The 22,252-nt window shown below is 42.6% G+C and overlaps 1 long non-coding RNA gene across 1 annotated transcript in view; it reads left to right on the forward strand.

Moving 5' to 3' along the window:
• LOC139083240 (uncharacterized) overlaps positions 1–22,252 on the forward strand; it is a 54,609-nt gene that overhangs the window by 11,747 nt on the left and 20,610 nt on the right. The window contains exon 2 of the long non-coding RNA XR_011539797.1: positions 9,628–9,699. This is a non-coding gene — a long non-coding RNA (uncharacterized lncRNA). The remainder of the gene's footprint in view (positions 1–9,627; positions 9,700–22,252) is intronic.

Here is a 22,252-nt window from a genome sequence, read left to right on the forward strand (position 1 = left end):
GAACAGGACCCAGGACAGCTACCCGGCCAGGCTGACCTCTCCACGTGGTGGATTCTTTAAAGAAAAACATGGATTTCTTCTCCATTTTCCAGATAATTTTACTTCACTCCCCCCGCAACTTATTGAAATTTTGCCACTCAGGACACTTGTGACTTCCAGTGACTAATCAGGGTTCTACTGAAAACTTAAATAACTTTGGGAGGGCTTTGAGGTTTTTAAATTTTTTTAAAGATTTTATTATTTTTTCCTTTTTCTCCCCAAAGCCCCCCGGTACATAGTTGTATATTCTTCGTTGTGGGTCCTTCTAGTTGTGGCACATGGAATGCTGCCTCAGCGTGGCTTGATGAGCAGTGCCATGTCTGCACCCAGGAATCGAACCAACGAAACACTGGGCTGCCTGCAGCGGAGCACGCGAACTTAACCACTCGGCCATGGGGCCAGCCCCAGGACTTCAAGGTTTTTAGCCAATCAAATGTTAGTGTAAAATAGTTGAGTTTGTCTTTTATCTAATTGCTACCCTTGGCCAATGGGATTTTTTTTTTTTTAATTTCAACATTTTGGGGCTGGCCCTGTGGCCTAGTGGTTAAGTTTGCACGCCCCGCTGCAGCTGCCCAGGGTTTCACCAGTTTGGATCCTGGGTGCGGAAGTGGCACCACCCATCAAGCCATGCGAGGTGGCGTCCCACATGACACAACTAGAAGGACCTGTGACTAGAATATACAACTACTTACTGGGGGATTTTGAGGAGAAGAAGAAGAAGAAAAAAAAAATTTCGACATTTGGTCATGAAAATTTCCAAATATATAGAAACGTTGAAAGGATTGTGCAGTGAACAGTCATGTGTCTATGTATGAGTTTCCTGTGCTGTAACAAATGACCACAGATTTAGTGGCTTAAAACAACACAAATGTATCATCTTACAGTTCTGGTGGTCAGAGGTCTGAAATGAGTCTCAGGCTAAAATCAACGTGCTAGTGGGTATATTTCTTTCGGAAGTTGTAGGGAAGGATCCATTCCTTGCTTTTTCGGGTGGATGCACATAATTCTTGGCTTGTGGCCACACTGCTATGACCTCCGCTTCCATGGTCACATCAATTTTCTGCCTCTGACCCTCCTGCCTCGCTCTTTAAGGACTCTGAGTATATTGGACCTATCTGGATAATCCAGGATAGTCTTCCCGTCTCAAGGGTCTTAATCATATCTGCAAAGTCCCTTTTGCCGGGTGAGATAACATGTTCACAAGCTCCTGGGGTTAGGATGTGCACAGTTTGGGGGTCATTATTCAGCCTACCACAAATTACGCCCCGTATGCTAAAATGAGCATTTCGCTTTATCGCACGTCTATCCATCTGTTCATGCCTCTAGTCATCCATCAGCTCATCTCTGGGTTTTTTTTTGATGCATTTCAAAATAAGTTGAAGACACCAGTACACTGCCCACTACATACCTCAACATGACTGTCATTAACTAGAATTCTGTCTCTGTTTATGGTACAATTTATTTTGGGGGAATAAATTTATAGACAGTGAAAGGCACGAATCTTAAGCCTGCCATCAATGAGTTTTGACAAAGGCATAGACCTATATAATACAAACTCCGTTAAGAAACGTAACATTACCATCTCCCCAGAAAGTTCCTTCATTTCCTTTCTCAGACAAACCTTGTCCTACCCTAATGTTTCATTGTTTTCACTATAGTTAAATTTAGCGTCTTCTAGAACTTCACTCAGATAATGTTTTTGAGATTCCTCCCTGTCCCGTGTATCAGTATTTCCTTCCTCTTACTGGTCAGTATGTTGTCTGCATCCATTGTCTGAATATATTACAGGGTGCTTAGCTGTTGCTCTGTTAAGGCTCACCTGGGCTATTTCCAGTTTTTGGCTATTATGAATAAAGCTGCTGTGGACATTTTTGTGGGCTTCTTTCTGTGGACTTATAACTTTATTTTATTTTTTTTAATCGGAATGGGTACCATTTTGCACTTTGTGTGTGTGTGTGTGTGTGGCTGTCGTAGGGATTACAATATATATCTTTGACTTTTCACAGCCTATTTATATGGAGCAAAAATTGTACTTTTTTGCAAAAAATGTAAGGATGTTATAGATTTTTGGTCCATGTACCCTCACCCTCCAGTCTTTATGGTATAGTTATCATATATATTGCATCTACATCTTATAAACCCTACAATTTAAATAAATATTTTTATTTAAACAAATTTAAATAAATTTTTAAATAAATACAATGCTATAATTTTTGCTTTAGTCATACGTATTTTAAATAAATTAAGAAGGAAATATAATTTTTTTGCCCATATATTTACCTCTTATGGTACTATTAATTCCTTCCTGAAGATTCAGGTTTCAATTTGGTGTCATCTCCTTTCAGTCTGAATAATTTCCTTTAACATCCTTTTTTTTTCAATTTTTATTTTTTATTGCAGTAACATTGGATTATAACATTATATAGCTTTCAGATGTACATCGTAATATATTTCGAATTCTGTGTAGATTACATCATGTTCACCACCCAAAAACTAATTATAGTCCATCCCCACACATGTGAGCCTAATCTCCCCTTTTGCCCCTCCCCCCTTCCCCTCTGGTAACCACCAATCCAATCTTTGTTGCTATATGTTTGTTTGTCCTTTAACATTCTTATAGTGCAGATTTGATAGCAATAGATTCTCTTCATTTTCATATATCTGAAAATGCCTTTTTCATTTTTGCAGGATATTTTTGTTGTATAGATTCTTGAGTAGACATATTTTTCTCTGTCTGCACTTTAAAGAAATTGTGTCACTGTCTTTTGGCATCCATTCTTTTCTGATCAGAAGTAATAGTAATTCATATTATCGTTGCCCTGTGTGTAATGTGTTGTTTTTCTCTGGCTGCACTCAAGGCTTTTTCTTTATCTTTGATTTCAGCAGTGTGACTATAATGTGCTTTGGTGTGTTTTTCTTTATATTTATCCTGCTTCAGTTCACTGGGTTTCGTGAATCTGCAAATGTATGTCTTTCCCCAAGTCTGTGAAATTTTTGGTCATTATAGTTTCAAACATTTTTTCCACCTCATTTTCTCCCTCCTTTCTTTCTAAAAGTCCAATTACATGTATGTTAGACCTTTTAATATTGGCTCTTTTGTCAGTCACTTTTTTTCTCTCTGTTTTTCAGGTTGGATTATTTCTACTAATTTATCTTCAAGTTCACTGGCTCTTTATCCTATTATCTCCAGTCTTTTGTTAAACCTATTGACAAATTGAAATGGCAAGCAATAGGATATATTGGAGTATATGAGGGAGCCATTTGGTATAAACCTAATTTGGCCTGACTTTGTTTTTTCCAAAAGGGCCTGACTGTGGCCGTTGAGCACACATTGTATATCTGCTTAGACATTTCCTATGGCAAGAACAAATGGCCTTAAGATAAACGTGCAACCTCCCCCCACATTGGCATTTCCTTAGGGATAAGCATCTTTCCTTAGGCTAGGAACTGATTGCTGCACTCACCTTTGACCACCCAGCTCACCTGTGACCACCCAGCTCGAGACAACAGACCTGCCACCCTGCTGCATCCTTCGAGACAGCAGACCTACCTGCTGTTTCCATCAATCACTGGGCCGACAGAGCAGTCTCGCAACTATTGTAAAATGGACATTTCAATCATATGTGAAACATCCTGTTTGGGGGTATATAACCACTCTGTACACCTCACTTCTTTGGTGTCCTTTCTTCCTTTGGGAAAAAAGGCCCCAGGCCATGGTCCTCACATTTCAGCTCAGAATAAACTCATCCCAAATTTTCATTTATAGATTGGTTATGAATTATTTTCGTTGACACCATCTAGTGAAGTTTTTATTTTAGGTGTTGTATTTTTCAGTACTAGAATTTCCATTAAAAAAAGGTTTCTATTTCTCTACTGAAATTGCCAATTTGTTCATTCATTATAAGCCGTTTTTCCTTTCACTCATTGAGCATAATTATAGAATTGCTTTTAAATACCTATCTGCTAATTCTAACATCTGGGTCATCTTGAGGTCAGTCACTATTGATTACTTTTCTTCTGAGTATAGGTCACATTTTGCTATGTCATGACATGACTAGTAATTTCAGATTGTGCTGTGGACACATTTTGTAAGTAATATGTTTTAGAGGCTCTGAATTCGGTTATATTCCTCTGAAGAGTATTGATTTCTTGTGTTCGCAGCATTAGCTGGACTCAGACTCCAAACTCTTTCTCCCCTGAGGTAGGTAGGAGCTGAAATATCTTTTTAGTTCTTTTAGCCTTAGCTCTCGCCTTCGAGCCTGCCCTGGACATGCAGTTCAGTGGTGGGCCGGAGACACCGGCAGAGTGTGCAAAATTCAGGGCTCCTTCCTCTCCGGGATTTGCCCTGTTACCTTCCAGCTGCTGTGGTCGCCCCAAACTCTGTCTACTCATTCTTCAAGTTAGTAGGCTGCCGACTTTCTGTCCCTGGTTTATCTGCCTGGCCCAGCTCTGCCTGGGTCCTCAGGCACAAAGCTATCAAAGCACTCATGGCTCTTCTAAGTGAGACTCCCTCACCCTCCGCCATTTTCTCACTTCTTTGGTTGCTTTTTTTGTTAGTTTTCATATTTTGTCCAGAGTTTACAGTTGTTCTCTATGAGAGGTGTAGCCTGATAGGAGCTTCTCGTCTATTCCCAGTGGAGCTCTGATTTAAGCAGATAAAGGTGAGTTTTCAGCCCTTGGTGGGGAGCAGGGTAGGCCTGGGTCTTAGCTTGGGGAAGTCCTAGGAATGCAGTTCAGAAAGCGAGGCAGAGAAATGTCAAACATAAACGTTTATTATTTCAGAATTTTGTTTCTGGCCAAGCTCTCTCTCTCCCCCTCTACCTTCTGCTCCTTCGCAATGTCTACCTTCTTAACTTCTCCTTCTCCTGCTCTAGTGTCATGTGTCCCCTCCCTCCTCCTAGGACCCAGACCTTAGCAAAGCTAGTATCTATCTGTGCTACTCTTCAGGGACATTAAACATTAAATAAACACTTGTAGGCTGTCCAGGGAACATCGCCACCACCTGTGAAATTCTGATTTCTGAATATTTAGAAGTCAGACTCTGAATGAAGGCTGCCCATACTTTAAAATGCAACTTCTCCCAAGTTTTAGCCCCCTGGCAGAGTTTTATTTTGTATTCTGTCTCCTGCTTTTACCAGTAGCTCCTGAGAGATTATCTCTGCTAGGGCCTGAGGCTATAACAGCTGTAGTTCGTTGCTACCTTGTAGAATAAATTACTTTTTCAGTTCTCTTTTTAAAGGAACATTCTGTTCCAAAGTTCTGTGCCTCTGTCTATTTCTCTGCCTATGGTATGGCCAACTAGACCATTTTCAGCTCAATTAGGTTTTTCTTATGTTACTAATGGTGAAGCACAGAACAATCAGTTGGGTTCGGGACGGTCCCTGCTGGTATTTTAGCTAACCAAATCACCCCAGCCTCTCAGCAGACAGTAGCCCATCTGCCACAATGACTGAGAGAAAATTGATTATAGAAAGGCCATTTAGGGAGGATGGAGAGATGTGGTCTTAAATTCTATTACAGTCAGACATTCCTCTGAGAGGAAGGAATGACACAAATTTTGTAACTAGAAAATTGGGAGAAGAGAGAAACTTAAAACTTCTTTATCATGATTATTATTATTTCATGAGGGCAGACTTTGGGAGCTTATTACTTCTACTCGGAACACTTATTTTCTTCAACCGTCTCTGATTTACACACAACGCTCTTGGGAAGATGCACTGGAAACAGATTCCGTATTCTGTGAGAAAACCAGCTCTGCCATTGCAGCCCCCAACTCACACAACAGCTACGTTAAGAGCTCAGTGTTCACAGCACTAAAGCGATGTTTGTTTTCCAAAATGGTTCTCTGAAGTGTTCCCTAAAAATACCAAATTCCCTTAGTGCCTTTAAAACGAGAATCACATTACAAAAATCCTAGTTAGCAGGACATTTTGGGAATATACAAGGTGTGATTATAAAAGATTATGGCTGATTTTAAGAAAGATTCCAGAACTTACAAATTCAAAGGAGTGGTGTTCCCTTTAAGGTAATTACCGAGTAGGTCTTTCCACTTACCTCACCTGAAATGAGTGTGACAGTGTCTCCCTCCCAGTGTGGCTGGGAGGATTCAATGAGACAACTAAGAAAAGTGCTCCGGTGCAATAAGTACTCAAGAAATAGTTTTTGTCTCCAGCTCCAAAGAGGCCGTAATTACTCAAACCATTCGTCACTAGAACTTCAATGTGGACACTGTCCTCTAAGTCTCAGTGATGGTTGACCTGTGGTCTGTAGGGTGCATTTAAGTTAGTTATGGAGAGTAAGATGGCTCATGGAGTGCGTGTGTGTGCTGTGATTTGTTTTCTTATATATATATATATATATATATGTATTTTTTTTTTTTTTTTTTTTTGAGGAGGATTAGCCCTGAGCTAACTACTGCCAATCCTCCTCTTTTTGCTGAGGGAGACTGGCCCTGAGCTAACATCCATGCCTATCTTCCTCTACTTTATATGTGGGATGCCTACCACAGCATGGTGTGCCAAGTGGTGCCATTTCCGCACCTGGGATCAGAACCCGTGAACCCTGGGCTGCTGAGAAGCGGAACGTGCAAACTTAACCGCTGCACCACTGGGCCAGCCCCTGTTTACTTATTTTTATGAGCTCCTTAAATTACTAATCTCACAAAACTCACATATGTTTATGTATATGGTGTATGTATGTATGTGTACATATACATAATATAGATGACATATAATAATAATATATGTATTCTTTACCTATTTCATTTGGCAGGGTGGAGGGATAAAGGTAAACATGGTGTGTTTCTGTAGCTGGGGATGTCATCTCAAATGCCTATGGCAGTGGTTGTTAATCTTTGCTATATATTCAATCACCCAATGAATTTTTAAAAATCCTGCTATTTAGCCACACTCCATACCAATTAAGTCAGAACCTACAAGACGAGACATCGGTAATTTTTTTTTTTTTTTAAAGATTTTATTTTATTTTTTTCCTTTTTCTCCCCAAAGCCCCCGGTACATAGTTGTGTATTCTTCGTTGTGGGTTCCTCTAGTTGTGGCATGTGGGATGCTGCCTCAGCGTGGTCTGACGAGCAGTGCCATGTCCGCGCCCAGGATTCGAACCGACGAAACACTGGGCCGCCTGCAGCGGAGCGCTCGAACTTAACCACTCGGCCACGGGGCCAGCCCCGAGACCTCGGTAATTTTTAAGGGCCCCAGGTGATACCAGTGTGCTGCTAAGCCCGCCAACCGGAACCCTGGGCTGGTGGTCCTCAGTTCTGGGCGCACATTAGAATCACCTGGGAAGCTCTTAAAAATGACCGATGCCCAGGCCCTACCCTACAGGGATTCTGACTCCATAATCTGGGGTGGAGCCTGGGTATGGGGTAATTTTTGGAAGCTCTCCGGTTGATTGCAATGTACAGCCAAGTTTGGAAACCAGTGGCTTCAGGAACTCAGCTGGTAAGGTAGATGGGTGGAGTGGGAGAGGAGGCAGCCAAGCAAAACCGGCGAGTGTCTGCTCTGTCTGAAGGAGGCAGCTGCTGCGAGGATCCCTGTAGGAACGTGGCCCCAGTGTCACCAGATTTTCTATGTTTAAAGGACACTGGAAGTCTGGATACTTACGCAGGAACTTTCAGTGTTTTTAATTGCGGTAAAATATGCATAATAAAATTTACCATTTTAACCACTTTTAAGTATATGGTTCAGTGTCATTAAGTACATTCACATTGTTGTGCAACCATCGCCATCATCCACCCACAGAACTTTTTTCATCTTCCAAAACTGAAACTCCACACCCATTAAACACTAGCTCCTCATTGCCCTCTCTCCCCAACCCCTGGCAACCACCATTTTGCTTTCTGTGTCTATGAATTCGACCACTCTAAGGGCCTCTTCTAAGTGGAATCATACAGTACTTGTCCTCTTGTGACTGGCTTATTTCACTTCGCATAATGTCTTCAAGGTTTATCCATGTCGTAGCATATGTCAGAATTTCCTTTTTAAGGTTGAATAATATTTCATTGCATGCATATAGCACATTTTGTTTATCTGTTCATCTGTTGAGGGACACTTGGGGTGCTTCTACCTTTTGGCTATTGTGAACAATGGTCCTATGAAGCTGGGTGTACAAATATCTGTTTGAGTGACCTGCTTTCAATTTTTTGGGGTATCATAGGAAAAATGCATTACCATTGTCCTTTACTCTCACACTACTGCCACACAACACTTCGCTTCTGACATCAGTTGTGTGGGATTTTTCCCCCCACACCAAACAATTCTTTGTGACAAAAGCTGGATGTCCTATAATTCAGTTCAATTCTGGCACTCAGCGAAGTTAGTGCAGACCCGCAGGTTAGGGGCTCAGTCCCACAAGACCGCACCTCCACCTCAGACACAGTTGCAAGTACGCTGTCACCTGTGTTTCTGATTGACCAGCTATATATCAGAGGTTCCCATGAACCCCTCCCGAGTTTGGTCATTTGCTAGAACAGCTCACAGAATTCAGGGAAACACTTCCTTATGTTTACCAGTTTCTTATATGACAAAGGATATATGAAAAAGGATACAGATCAACAGCCAAGTGAAGAGATATGTTGGGCGAGGTCCAGAAGGGTCCTGAGCACAGGAACCTCTGTCCCCACGGAGTTGGGGTGCGCCAACCTCCTGGCATGTGGATGTGTTCACCAACCTGGAAACTCTCCAAATCCCATACTGTTGGGATTCTTGGAGGCTTCATCATGTAGTCATGAACAATCATCAACTCAATCTTCAGCCCCAGAGGATGGGGGTGTTGGTTAGGGCTGAAAGATCCAAGCTTCTAATCATGGCTTGGTCTTTCTGGTGACCAGCCCCCATCCAGGAGCCCACCAAGAGTCACCTTGATGAGGATTTTAGGCTGGTTAATTTTAAAACTGCAGATGAGAAGCAGGCTCCGAGGAGTGGAATTTGCTCACCCTTTGATGAAAGACAGTTGCATTTGTGAAGGAAATCTCCATGCCTCCCTCTCTGTGCCAGGAGGAAAGGGGGATGGCCTTATCTATGAAAACTCTTAATGGGGAAGGCAAGAACTTAAGTTGTTTACTGTCTGGCAACCTCATGTAACTGACCATCCCCCCCCCCCCCCCAAAATCCTCTTTTGTGTTTAGCTGAGGATAATATTTAAGCGGTGACTTCTGCCATTTACTCAATCTGGTTTGATTCTTATCTAAAAGTTGTGGGACCCCCAATGGCCGGACCCTACCGGCACTGGTACCATTTTAACTTTTTTTTTTGTCTTGTAAAGAGAGAACTCACATACCTATGCCTTAAATTTAGCCTTACTCTCCACCCAACTTTGCAGCAGAAGCGGCAGCAGCAACATGCTGGCAGCAGCTCTGCCTGCCCATGGGTTCTGTCTCCATGCCAGAGGCGGCAGCAGCAGCTCCCCAGGCCAGCAGCATCTCTGACTGCCAGTGGGTCCTGTCCCCATGGTGGCAGCAGAAGCTCTGACTGCCCATGGGTCCTGTCCTCATGCTATTCTATTCTCTAGATAAAAGAGCACTACTGCCAGATCTTAAGAGTCTAACAAGTCTTTCTTTCTATTACTCAGCTCACTGACCCCACATCATTTCTGGTGGCCCGTACAGGGACTTACTTCATCGGCTTGTGAGCTCGAGTTCTGGTAAGTGCCCCTTTTCCTTGTGCCTTTCTCTTTTTCGAGGATGGATCTAAATTCACTTCTCCATTGGAAACTTTCTTGGATGGCTGTATGAATTCATGTTTGCTGCCCATGGCTACTCTATGGGGTAAATCGTGGCATTCAGCTTGAAGAGAATCAGTACCTTAAGCCTCAGGGTGATGGAGAATGAATTAATCCATTCCTTCCTGACTCTATCTCTAATAGACAAATTTTACGTGGGCGCAGGTCTACCACTTAAGTCATTAGGATGGTCGCCAATCTCCAAGACTCCTGTGGAAGGTTTCTTTTCCTAAGGCTGGATTGGAATCCCTCCCATGGCACCTGACCATGCTCTGAACTGAGGGAAAGTCCCAATCGGGACTCCAGTTCAAGGAAAATACCAAACTCTAACCTTTGGTGGAGTATGGGAACCCCTTCTTGGGAGAATGGCTCCAGGATGCAATTGGGTAGAATGTCCCCCAGACTGGCAGAAAATTCCTCACTGTTTTTCTCTATCCTTTATCCTGGGGACCATTCACCAGGCACCTATTACTGCCAGGCATAATAGGGAAGATGTTCAAGGGATGCCCCCATCATCCCTTGCTACAGGAACCCCATTGGGGGGATTTTCAAGGTAATGGCTCCTTTTCTTTCATCTCTCTTAAAGTTTTCCTTTTCTCTCAGGGACCATTCACCAGGCACCTGTTATTGCCAGGCATAACAGGGAAGGTATACAAGGGATGCAATGCCGGGGGATGCCCCCATCACCCCTTGCTATAGGAACCCCACAGTAGGAACAATGGCAGGATGCTGCCCTAGGTTCAGGGGGGATTTTTCAAGGTAATGGACCTGTTTCTTTCATCTCTCTTAGAGTTACAATGGCCATTTTTGTCTCCTTTTGAGCTTTGCAACCGGGAAACAAAGAAATCTTTAAAGAGTCAAAGGCTCCACCCCTGGGAGCCCCAACTTTGGGTTTCTGGGCCTGACCACCCCAGCGACCCTAAGTGGGGGTGCCCTCTCTTGACGGTTAACTCATTGAGTATTTTAGTCACCTACTGAGTCAGTTATGAGGGTAGGAGACCTGTGATTTATTCTGTGAACTGTCGTGCTAGGGTAGTGTGTCCCAGCACGGGAACTGTTGTGTGACTCTTATCTTGATAACCCTCTGGAAGAGGCCATGAGGGCGAGGTCTGATCTCTTCTTTTCCTTTCTTTGTCTGTCTTCTTCATCACCTGCTTTGTTGTCACCAAGTCGAGGTTAAGTTCAGGCTGGACCTGAGCAGAACCTTGACCTTCTGTAAAATTGAAAAAATAAGCCTTTTGCCAGGGATTTAACTCTCAACCCTGACGCTGGGAGCCCCGGCCTCCAGCCAGTTCCAGACCTTTGTGTCCTGCTTCCCTACCTCAACTGTGCTGGCTCGGAGACAAAGTGCCCAGGCTGAGCGGGACTTGACTAAATCTTATAACTATGTCAACACCGGCAATCAGCCTCTGCACACCCGCAATTGGCCTCTGCACCCTTTCTCCAGCTGCTGTCAGTCAGACACAGGCTTTACTGTCACAGGGAAGGCCCCCTAAGTATCCCCAGAGACCCACCCTGCGGATGCATTCTAACTCCATCTGGGAGAAAATTTGAGGGGTTTCTCTGTGCCTTTATGATGTAGTTGGACAGGTAGATCAGCCTAGAACGTCATTCAAGTTACAATCCAGTTTCTGGGAAATCAAGAGCAACTGTCCTTAGAAAATCCTTGCAAGACTGGAAATACAGCTCTAGAGGCAGTTCAGATTCCACCTAGTTCCTTTATCACAAAAAGGATTATCATCTCCCCTCTCCAGGAACTACTATCTAGCCTATCATTAATTCCTAAGACTGAAGAAAAAAAAAAGAGGAGGGGAGAGGAAAAACGGCCATAAGCGTGCCCTTGCAGAAAGTCTAGCATCTTGAGTGTCTTCTCCGCAAATATTGGTAAAAGAAACCAAAACAATAGCTGTACAGTCTCTGTGTACGTGTGTCTATGTGTACATTATATGTGTGATATTTTACCTCCGGTTGGTATTGCCAAAATTAAGAGCTCTGTTCAATTGGCTTAAAGTAAGCGCTTACATATATTCTAAATGTAGTAGAAATTAATCCAATGTCTTTCAAGTTAACTTGATGTGAATTAACCTTTGGTAAATGAGAGCTTGTTTAAGTTTGTTGGTTTGATTGAAAATAGTCTTGTTGTCAGAGTTGTTGGTATTAGCATATGATGCAGATGTGCAGCCTGGGTTTACTAGTCAAATACGTTCACGTTGTCTGTTAAATTCGTCAGCAAAATAATAGCTTTAAATGATGACCAGTTTTGTCTAATGTCTCGTGACATTTTCGTAGGTAATCTGAACATAATTGTTGGAAACAAATGGTTTAAATAGGTAAAAGTGGGTACAATAACTTTTATGGTCTGTATACCTGGAAAAAAAAAAAAAAACAGCTTCGAAATTCTTTTTGGTAACAATCTTGAGTTTTGCCAAGTTAAGTTAAATGATAAAAATCTGAGCATCTGGGTCATTTTTGGATTAGATAGAACACTGAAACATTATTGCTAAACGTACCAAAGTTATTTACTTTTGGCTTCTTATTGTAAAGAGGCTAAAAGCCTTTGGGTCTATTAAAAAGCATACCTTGTGTTTTATTGTGAAGTGGCATGTTTCTGGAAATTATGAAGTGTTTAGAATGTTGGTATAAAAGACAATTCGTAATTGCTTACCTTTTTAGTGTTTACTATGGTCTGCTAAGGGTTAAAAGTTCTAATTAACATATATAATTAAAGCCACTGGAAATTTACAAAGGAAAGCAGCTCTGTATTCAAGGAAAGTAAAATGTATGTTTTCAGTAAAGAGGGTATAAAGAATGGAAGTATTTTTGTTTGATGGGTTAAGAACGATAAATTTGTCCTAATGTACTAGAAAGGAAAAAAGAAAGACTTTGGGACAAATTCTGAAGGCAAAAAGAAAGTTGTAGAAGGTTTGTGAAGGAGAAATTCTGAAAGGAGTTTTATACCTGGTCAAGTAGACTAAGATTAAAGCAAATCCAATTAAGTGAATGAGTTTTAATGTTAAAAATAAGCTCGTGCAGAAATTAAAATTTGGTTTTCTCTCAAAGGATAATTTTCTTGAACTTTTGGCCTGCTCTTGATAAAGAGGTTATAAAAGGTGTTCCTTTGAGTAAGTCTACCTAAAAAACAAATCTCTTTTGTTAAAATAATGACTGAGGTCACTCTTAAGATTGTTTTCTGTTGTCGCTTTAAATAGATACCTAAGCATTGTTTCACAGTGAGCGTTGTTTGAACAAGTGTTTTAAAGTCTTTTGGTATTTTTGACAAGCTTCTCGTCAAAAATATTCAAGTCCTGAATAAAGGGGTTTCTTTTGAAAATACTAAACTAATTAGGCTTATTTGGCCCATTAATTACATGGGAAGCATTGTCAAATAAGCGATGATAAACTTCCTTATGTGGTATTATGTGGGTAAATGCTATTGATATAGATGTCTTAAAATTATATAGCATTCCTAAAATTTTGATCTGTCCTGGTTATCGGTCGTGATTCCAGTTGTTATCTTGAAGTGGTGTATGTCACAGAAGTAGTCAAGTTTCTTTATCAATTGCCCTTTTGAGTCTTTTGTTCATTTACAGATAGTTGCTGTTTTACTCTGATGCTTTTTGCTTTTGCAAATATGTTTCATCTTCAGAGAAATTCCTGGAAAGGATTATGACACAAGATTCTAAACTACAGGTTTCTGATAAACTTTCAGAGTGTAAAACTGAACTGGGTAAGAAATTACAGAATTCTAACAGAAACTAAGCTCACAGATCTGCTAACAAGATTAAGCTCAAGAATTGATTATACAGGACTGTGTGAACTGATGAGGATGATTATTATAATTTTTTTAGGACTTCTGTTTGAAATATTGTTGAGTTTTGATGTGTTGTTTCGTTTTCTCATAATTAAGGAAATCTTTTTCTCTTTTCTCTTATGCTAACTATGACTTACAGCAATTTGGTGAAATTATACCTTTATGAGCAAAACTGAAACATTTATCTTTTTCTCCCTACCTGATCCCTCCGGAATTTGGAAACCCTTTGTGAGTGAGTATGGTTGTTTCGTGGCAATATTTGCATAAGTTCAATAAGAATCTGTTCTCCTTATAACAGGACACATTAGTTATGTTACCAAGGCTTTGACTGGAATGTCATATTTGAGAAACATACAGGCTCGGATATGACAGTACTGCTTTTGAGGAATAAGGTTGACTTTCTGGAAATAAAGCCACTTGGAAATATGGGCCTGGTACCTTGTTTACAGAGATTCTGGCAATCTTACCTGGTAAGTAAGGAAGCTTGCTTATCTGGCAGGTGCAAGGAACCTCAGTATATTTTGGGGGACCTCGAGAAGAGAGAAATCCACCCAAATTTGTAGGTACTGCAGGCAAAATCTGACAGCATGTCCTTGGATTGGCTTTTCTGGCCTCGAGAGGCCTTTACAGTTCAATCTGAGATTCCTCATAAAAAAATTCCAGCAAAGCAGATTTAAAAGAGCCTGAATAATCAATTGTTATTCTTGCTGCACTTATGTAAATAATTGGACCAAGTTTTATTGAAGCTACACTTATTTTGCAAACCAGTTTATCTTAATTTGGCTATCTTTTGTAAAAATGAGGGTGATTTTAGAGAGAAAAAATTATGTTTCACTACAAAGTATAGTACACATTCATGGATATTAGATTCTAGCTCTTCTCTTCTGCAAGATTCATCTGTTACGAATCATAATGTCTCTTTGTGGCCATCCATCTCTGACACCTGGAAGTTCCCTGGCCACAATCAAACCTTTTCCTTCAATACTACTGCCCAAGTACTGAGTAGATTTGCCTTGTCACAGGTAGATCATAAACAAAAAGTTCCAAAGGTAAAGTCCCCAACTTATCGATACACACAGGATGGACTGTATCAAATTTGGGACGAATATATTTGGCTTACTCCTACTAGTGGTCAACTCAGTCAAAAGGCCACTCTATGTTGGGAACAAACCAATCACATCTGTGATACGTGGCCTAATAGCACCCGACCTATGGGAAAAATTCCCCGTTATATGTGTTCTCTTATGATAGCCTTAAGAAATACTGATTGGTTTGGGACTGACTGGGATAGACGGCCTAGCATACGTTGGTTAGCCCCTAATGGCACTCACTGGTTATGTGGCTCCAATTTATGGCCTTGGCTGCCACCTGGATGGATTGGATGATGCACCCTAAGTTTCGTCTGGGTGCAAGGTAGAACTACATTTACTATATCTCCTCCTGCTAACCTACCCAACCTGCAACAGCGCTGGACCTGCTCTGTCTTCCACTGGTATGACCACCTTGCCTCAATTTTCCTTCCCCAATTAGGAATCGAAAGTGTCATCTGGCACATGGAAGCTCTAAACAAATTTACTATGAAAACATTAAATGATACACAACATAGCCTTTCGCTGCTCGATTTAGAAGTGTCCCAAATGCGTAAGGCAGTTCTCCAAAACCGAATGGCACTGGATGTCTTGACAGCAGCACAGGGGGGCACTCGTGCCATTATAAAAACTGAATGTTGTGTTTATATTCCTGACTACCATCAAAATATCTCTGGCTTCCTATCTGATATGAGCCACAAAATTAAGTCCATGTCTGACCCTACCCTATCTCTAAATGATTGGTTGAACTCTTGATCAGGACCAGGTTTCTGGACTACTATCAAAACCTTATTCATTGGGTTAATCATCTTACTTGTATTTCTTATTATAATTTGTTGTCTATTTCGTTGTTTGTCTTCCGCATGTCAACAAAGTTTCACCTCCTGGACCACCTCTCATCAAATGATTCTCTGGTCGCCAAAGGATCTGTACACCTTGTCAGCCTTGGACTCCACGGGCGCAGCCCTCCGGTCCGCTGAGCCTCCTACCTGTACCCATGGCCCCATTTAGGGACAGCTCTATGACTTGGTACAGCTGGAAGTAGTTACAGAAGTTACCATTGTCCATATCCCCAAAAGATTTCGGGGCCAAATGGGTTCGGGGGGGTTTATGATGAGGATTTTAGGCTGGTTAATTTTAAAACTGCAGATGAGAAGCAGGCTCCGAGGAGTGGAATTTGCTCGCCCTTTGATGAGAGACAGTTGCATTTGTGAAGGAAATCTCCATGCCTCCCTCTCTGCGCCAGGAGGAAGGGGGGATGACCTTATCTATGAAAACTCTTAATGGGGAAGGCAAGAACTTAAGTTGTTTACTGTCTGGCAACCTCATGTAACTGACCATCCCCCCGCCCCCCCAAAATCCTCTTTTGTGTTTAGCTGAGGATAATATTTAAGCGGTGACTTCTGCCATTTACTCAATCTGGTTTGATTCTTATCTAAAAGTTGTGGGACCCCCAATGGCCGGACCCTACCGGCACTGGTACCATTTTAACTTTTTTTTTTGTCTTGTAAAGAGAGAACTCACATACCTATGCCTTAAATTTAGCCTTACTCTCCACCCAACTTTGCAGCAGAAGCGGCAGCAGCAACATGCTGGCAGCAGCTCTGCCTGCCCATGGGTTCTGTCCCCATGCCCGCGGCGGCAGCAGCAGCTCCCCATGCCAGCAGCATCTCTGACTGACCATGGGTCCTGTCCTCATGCTATTCTATTCTCTAAATAAAAGAGCACTACTGCCAGATATTAAGAGTCTAAGAAATCTTTCTTTCGACTCCTCGGCTCACCGACCCCGCATCAACCTCATTAGAACAAAAGACACACCTATTACCTAGGACTTTCAAGGGATTCAGGAGCTTGGTATCAGGAACTGAGATCAAAGATCAAATATTAGAACAAATAATGCACCCAGTGCTCTTATCATTTAGGAAATTACAAGAGTTTTAGGAGCTCTGTGCCAGGAACCAGGGACAGAGACCAATACTTCTATTTCTATCTCACATGTATGTACCCGGAAGTGGAATTGCTGGGCCATATGGAAATTCTATGTTTAGCAACCACCATACTGAACCTCCTAATTTTTAAATGTTTGCAACTAATTCCAATTTAAAACAACAACAACTAACAACACAGCACTTCTGCTGGACTGGTGCCTTATGGGCTCAAGACTCCGGTGTAATGCAACCTTTTTTCTTGAATGGTTCATAAGACCACAAGTCAATTCTCCCTGGGTCTCAGTTTCCTCATCTCCGAAATGAGGAGATTGGGTTGAATCATTCCTGGTTCTGTGTGGCACAAACTGTCCATGATGTGGGAGTCAGTGTGATTCTAACTTGATTGCGCTTCTTTTCCTTGCTTCTGGATCTTAAATCTTAAGACCAGCATTTGGCATCCTGGTGCTCAAATCACAAAAGCCCGTGTGACCTGACCGTCTAGATAAGAGGGGGGAATCGGAGCAGACACGCTGTTTGGGTCCAATCTGACACGAGTAGAGTCTAAACCAGCCAAGATAAAACCTGTTTGCGCTAGCCACAAAGCAGTCGGTTTGCCCTTTTAGGGAAAGAATAATCTATTTTCCAGTCCCAACAAATTTCAACCACATTTGAACAGAAAAGATCACATTTCCGAGCTGAAGGTAAAGGCTCCTCTGGTGGTAACATGATTCTTCGTCTGTTTGTGACGATCTCTTAGCAGGAGCTCCTTGTTGGCTTTTTAGGGGACGACATAGCTCCAGCCTTTTGAAAGTTTGTTTCCTCCTTTTCATGAGTCTGTTAAATGACTAATCTCTCAGGACAAAGGCACATAGCAGACAACTGCTCCCAGAATCCTTTGGGTCCGCCAACTGACAGCCTTGTCTTTGTCTCTAAGGAACTTCATTTTGTGCCTTAATACTATTTAAACAGGCTCACAGCTCCCCCAAACTCCTGTTTTTCTCTCTCTTCCTACTTTTAACTTGATTCTGATTTTTTCATAAAATTCTCACCAAAAGGAAACAGATTTTCAAAGCTTCAAAAAAAAAAAATGCATCAACAACTTATTCAGTCATGTGAGGAGGGTCTCATGTCATTCAGGATTCATGCCGGCAAATGTGTTCGGCTTCTGTTGATTAGGGTGGAGGTGACTGTGGGGTGGGGAAAGCATGGGACGTGGGGCCAGGCCCGTCTAGGTCCACCAATCAGCTCTGCCATTTCCTCACTTTGTGACTTCGGATAGGTGGGGCCTTTGGTTTGGCATTTATAAAATGGGGGGTATCTATCTTCTAGGGTTGTAACGAAGATTAAATTAACAATGTGTGCATAGCTCTGGGCCGGGAGACATGGCACGTAACAAGTCCTCAATAAACGGAAGCCATTATTCATCCTCTTTAAGCCCTTTAGAGGCATTGAGAGGGAAACACAGGGAGCGTGGGAGCTGGGAGACTCGAATTGATTCTGTTACCAATTAGCCGTGTGATCTTGGGAGAGTGACAAACTCCCTGGGCGTCAAATTCTACATCATCTACTTAATAAACACATATTAGGTGCCTACCAGTAGGCAGGTCTTGCCGCAGGAAGTGAGAATAGAAAGATGAATGGGACATCCCAGCTCTTGGGAGCTCAACAGCTGGTTGAAGAAGACAGATACCCAAAGGCTGTGGCTGGGAGTCACAAGAGCTCCATGAACCTTTAGATGGGAGGAGCAGGAACCAAGAGGAGGGGTAGGCAGTTATGGCGCTCTGATGAGATTTACAGAGTTTGGTTACCTTTTTCTAACTGGCATCACCTTCTGTGTGTAGGCAACGCTCTACTAACCCCTGTGGTGAGGCAGAAGCCCCCTCTCTGGGCATCAAGGTGGAAAATAGATTTTGTGTTGTCGACGAAAATAATCCATATCCAATCTATAAATGAAAATTTGGGTGAGTTTATTCTGAGCTTAAATCTGAGGATTATAACCCGGGAGAGTCTTTCCACAAAGGAACAGAGCACTCCAAAGAGGTGGGGGGGTATACAGGGTTGTTATATACCCTCAAAGAGGATGTTTCACATATGATTGGAATGTCCCTTTACAATAGTCGCGAGACTACTCTGTCGGCACAGCCGATTGATGGAAATAGCAGGTAGGTCTTCTGTCTCGGTGAACACAGCAGGGTGGGAGTCTGTTGTCTCCAGCTGGGTGGTCACAGGTGAGCTGGGAGGTGAGTGCAGCAATCAGTTCCTAGCCTAAGGAAAAATGCTAACATGGGGGGGAAGTTGCATCTTTATCACAAGGGCCTTTGTTCTGGCCATAGGAAATGTCTAAGCAGATATGCAATGCGTGCTCAATAGCCAGTCAGGCCCTTTTGGAGGAAAAAAAGAGAAGTCAGGCCGAATTAGGTTTATACCAAATGGCTTCCTCATATACTCCAATATATCCTATTGCTTGCCATTTTTATTTGTCAGTGCAAACTCTTATATATAAACTTCTTGTTGGCTGGCTCTGGTAAGAAAACCATGGCCAGCCCCCAGTGCTTTGTTATTTGCTTTGCAGCAACTTTGCCAGCAAGAGTGACCAGTGGGGCGTCTGTGTTTCATTTCTACTCCTGGTGGAAAGAAAATCATTCTTTGTTAATGGTTGTGTTGTAATTGTGATACACCATGTTAGAGGAAGAGTTTCGAGGCAGAAATGGCCTTGAGGTCTAGTTTTCTTGTTTTTTAATTTGGAATGAAGGAAGTTCTCTCACCTGAGTTCCCCTGTAGCCTGCAGGCATTGGCATTCTAAACAGACTGCACACGGGAAAACAGATCATGTTTAAAAAGGGTCTTCTTTCTCCCACTTCGTTTACCTCTGTATCATCCAAGAGAATGTGAAAAAATGGGAATCTTCTATTTTTAAAAATGCCTTAAAAAATAACATCAAAACAGCAGTCTTTGCCATTTCCCATTGCCTGGGGAATTGGCACATGTCTTCAATGCTAAAAGAATGCTCTCTTTATGCCGCTTTGCATTGCAAATGAGCGTCGTTCTTGGGCGATCTAGCGGAGCAGGAGTGACATCTTCACCATTCGCTTCCCTGCTGCCCAAAGGGATTTGGCGATTCACTGAGTCCAGAATGGCTGCTTCATAGGATGCTAGGGGCCAGAAAGTGGTGGCTCTGGCTCTCTGATCAGTCCTGAGACCCCTCAGGACCGCTGTGCTCAGAAGACATGAAGGAAACAAGGACTCAGGAGTAGTTTTGGGACAGGGACTGCCCCATAGAGGTGTAGGCATAGAAACGACAAGATGGGCAAGTTTCCACCAGAGACAGAGACAAAACAATTTGAAATCATCTGTAGCAATTCAAACAGCAGAGAAATACATTTGTTTCTTGAATCACTTTTAAGTGATTTAGTTCCCAAATGCCACGCCTCCACAGAGCCTCTTCTGATTTCCCGCTGCGCATTCCTCCTAACTCTTGGAAGAACTTCCTGCTTTCAAGCCCTAGAACACTTGTGCTTCCTTTGAGGGGCTGCCCTCTACCTTGGGAGGAGTAGCCGGGCCCTGGGCTCCTTGTGGGGAGCTGGGCTGGGGCAGAGGACCGCCCTGTGGTTGGATGGGCAGCCTCCAGTCTTTGGCTGTCTTTGCACACATCTCCAGGTTTTGCTTTCACATTACTTCCTTTAACATTTTTTCCCCTGTTAGAGTCCTAGCAACTGTCACGTCTACACATTAACTGAAGAAAAATGTTGAAAAGGCACCCCTCTCGGAGGCAGCGCTCCAGCTCCCCTGCTTCCTCCCAGCCCTGCTCCGGCTTCCTCCACCTTATGTTACAGCCATTAGTTGTGTGTCCAGTTCCCCACCCGGCTGGCTCAGCTGCCTCTCAGCATGCCCCCAGCCCCGTCTTTCCCCATTTGCGTTCTGTGGTCCTGTCTGTCTGTCCCACTAGACCGTAAGCATCTTGAACAATGGGATCGTGCCTTTCAGCTACATAGCCCTGGCACCACCAGTGCAGCCAAGTGCACCTAGTAGGCATTCGGTGAACGCTTGCTGCGTTGGGTTGCACATATGGTTCACATTTTCTAGGATGTCTGTTTGTTCTGATTATCTGCCAGCCAAGTGTACTCTTGGGTAGAGGAAGGGAAATGGACTAAAAGATGTGGTTCAAGGAGTAGTCAATAGCCTGCTCATAATTACTAGTGGGAATGGAATAAGCATAAACTTTCTTGCATAACTAATCAATATCTCCATATATCTCCATTAGTGAGGACGTACTTTATGTTATTGATATTAAATACCTATTGTGTCAGAAAGGTTTCAGGGTAATTGTTATTGATGGTTAAAATCTCGTTGGCTGCTGAACGTGGGTTTTTTTTTTTTAAATGGATGATGATTGGCTGAGATTTATTTTTCCTGTATTGCTGTAAGCCAGATTCTCCATTAAGCTATAAAATATTATGATACACTTGAAGCAATGTAATGTGATCCAAACACACAGTTATAACTCATTTCATTATTAGTCGCATGTGCCAAGACATCAGCATAGCAGTTGACTAGTACTGGAGAGCGTGGTGCTCAGGAATATTTTTTAACAACTCAATTGCGTTACTGCTGGTTATAGTTTAATTATCCGATGGTTATAATCATATGCTTAATGATAATTGGGCAATGCAATGACTGCTGACATGGATTTTTGAGGCAGAATCTGTGTTTTAGTTCTAAACACAAAAATCCAATCTAGAGCACAGTGTTGTATCTGCCATCATTTGGTGGATTTCAGACGATGAGACGAGGATCCAGTTCACTTTAACTGCTGCTCTGTGGTTGGTAGTGCCTGAGTTGGAGGTATTTCGAGATGGATTTCTGGGCAGTCCAAATATTCTGTGCTGTTCTCATATTTCCCTGAACTGTCTCAGAGGAATGAAACCACAGCACCCAGGCTGCCATTCACACCCCAATACTAGTTCAGAAATCCAGGTCATCTGATCCGTCTGCTGTCCAGATTTTAGTTCAAAGTGCTTACCACTTCTTCCTGGAATGCTGCTGTGATAAACTGCATGAATGGCCCCGATTCTTCACCCTCCCAATGGCCACATCCTTTACAATGTGACTTTGCAGTTCCCGCCTCTACAGAGGAGTGATGTTTCCCTGCCCCTTGACTTTGGATTTGGCCATGTAACTCGCTTTGCTCATTGAGATCTTAGAAGGGGTCAAATGACTGCCCTTCACTTCCTGCTCTTCCTCACCTCGTGTTGCAGCTGTGCTAAATTCTGTGCATTCCTGGACTGCATCGTGCTCTCTTGCATTAAAGTTTCCCTAGTTCTAAAGTAGTCTCTCTTGCATACACACCCCCACCAAATCCCAAGGCTCCTTCTCTTTCTGGACAACGCTGACTCATTCTTCAGTCAACTCTCAGTAAAGAATCGTCTTCCCCAAGATGTTCCCTGCCCCTTCACCTCCCATGTTTCACGATGTCCTTCAGGGCAACCCTTTCTTCTTGTACTTGTTCCCTTGTCTTATAATTATTGGCTTTTTCTCCTATGGGTTCCTGGAGCACAAGGACATTACCCTCTCTGTATTCCCAGTGCCCAGCACAGTTCCTGGCACATAGAGGAAAGCTAACCAGTTTCATCCTTTTTCCCTTTGGTTGT

The sequence above is a fragment of the Equus przewalskii genome, chromosome 5 (genome assembly GCF_037783145.1).
Source record: "Equus przewalskii isolate Varuska chromosome 5, EquPr2, whole genome shotgun sequence".
NCBI lineage: Eukaryota > Metazoa > Chordata > Mammalia > Perissodactyla > Equidae > Equus > Equus przewalskii.